The sequence below is a fragment of the Tupaia chinensis genome, unplaced genomic scaffold (genome assembly GCF_000334495.1).
Source record: "Tupaia chinensis unplaced genomic scaffold, TupChi_1.0 Scaffold000709_1, whole genome shotgun sequence".
NCBI classification, from domain to species: domain Eukaryota; kingdom Metazoa; phylum Chordata; class Mammalia; order Scandentia; family Tupaiidae; genus Tupaia; species Tupaia belangeri.
Window position 1 is genome coordinate 1287131 of NW_006160232.1, and position 357 is coordinate 1287487.

General features: G+C 74.2%; 1 long non-coding RNA gene across 1 annotated transcript in view; it reads left to right on the forward strand.

The window, feature by feature from the left end:
• LOC114010094 (uncharacterized) overlaps positions 1 to 357 on the forward strand; it is a 9756-nt gene continuing 9399 nt past the window's right edge. The window contains exon 1 of the long non-coding RNA XR_003551481.1: positions 1 to 57. This is a non-coding gene — a long non-coding RNA (uncharacterized LOC114010094). The remainder of the gene's footprint in view (positions 58 to 357) is intronic.

Genomic DNA, 357 nt, shown 5'->3' on the forward strand with positions numbered 1-357 from the left:
CTCTGCCGGGAGGCGGCGGTGACAACGACGGCCGCGGTGACGGGCACCGCGCCGGGGGTGAGTACCGGGGACACTGGCCTCTGCGGAACCGGAAGTGCCGGGCCAGTGAGGTGGGAGTGGAGAGTGACCTCTAGGGAAGGGGGACCGCGGAGGGGGAGGGGGTTAAGGCCCCATCACTCCTCCGGGCCGGGTCATCCAACCGCGGCGGGACCCTTGGGCCCCGGAAACGGACGGCGAGTGGAGGCCGGGAATCCACGGTCGCCAGGGCTCGGACTGGGTTAGTGGGGGGCCGTCTGGCTTCGGACCCCGGTCCTCGGCCCCTGGCGCCCAGGCACCGCCCCTTCCCCCCCCCGCCCC